The sequence below is a fragment of the Martes martes genome, assembly GCF_963455335.1.
Source record: "Martes martes genome assembly, chromosome: 4".
Taxonomy (NCBI): Eukaryota; Metazoa; Chordata; class Mammalia; order Carnivora; family Mustelidae; genus Martes; species Martes martes.
In genome coordinates this window covers 84730761-84731646 of record NC_137891.1, presented here as the reverse complement: position 1 = coordinate 84731646, position 886 = coordinate 84730761, and the positions used below count along the sequence as shown (strand labels likewise).

The following is an 886-nucleotide window of genomic DNA, read 5'->3' as shown; positions in this document are numbered from 1 at the left end:
ATACAGCCGTCCCTTGTGCTTTATTAAAAGAAGGTCATCATGTCTGTTTTATGAAAAGTTCCTAAGCTTCAAATGAAATAATGAGAGAGCATTGACAGACTATTTTAGAGATAATTACCCCATGGCTTATCTTGAACATGCTTTTAAAAATGTAGGTTAAAGAAATGGTAAAACAAGGGAGAACTGTGTCCTGGGTCTGACTTGCTATGTGACTTTCCCTCAGCTCCTGAACCTGCCTGCCAAGATGTCCTGCCAGCAGAACCAGCAACAGTGCCAGCCCCCTCCCAAGTGCCCCTCCAATTGCCCCACCCCCAAGTGCCTCCCAGTGTCCCCCAAAGTGCCCTCCAGTCTCTTCCTGATACAGTGTCAGCTCTGGGGGCTGTTGCGGCTCCAGCTCCGGGGGGATGCAGTTGCTGTAGCTCTGGGGGTGGCAGCTGCTGCAGCTCTGGGGGTGGCAGCTACTGCATGAGCCACCACAGGCGACACAGGTCCCACCATCATAGACACCAGAGCTCTGGCTGCTGCAGCCAGCCCTCAGGGGGCTCAGGATGCTGCAGCCAGCCCTCGGGGGGCTCTGGCTGCTGTGGAGGGGGCAGCAGTCAGTCCTCTGGAGACTGCTGCTAAGGACCCTGGGCCAAGGAGAGCACAGTTGTGTACAGCAAATGAACAAACTCTTCCTCCAGCTCCTGGTCCTCCTGGGCCTGTCCACGTGACTAAGTTGTCTCAGTGAAGGTTTTGACCTCTGGGCTGGGAGGTCCCTCTGCCTTGGGAATTTAGAAGCCTGAATCCTCTCCCCTAATTCCACCTCCTGACCTCTGACACCAACTGAGGTGCCTGCTCTGGGATCTCCAAACCAGAGTAATCCTCTCCCCAACTACTCTCCTTG

At 54.4% G+C, this 886-nt stretch overlaps 1 pseudogene across 1 annotated transcript; it reads left to right on the top strand.

Moving 5' to 3' along the window:
* Positions 1-244: 244 nt before the first annotated feature.
* On the top strand, positions 245-624 carry LOC308341805 (annotated as a pseudogene). Its single transcript has 2 exons — positions 245-288; positions 365-624. The product of its transcript is annotated as an uncharacterized misc_RNA (transcript).
* Positions 625-886: the final 262 nt, after the last annotated feature.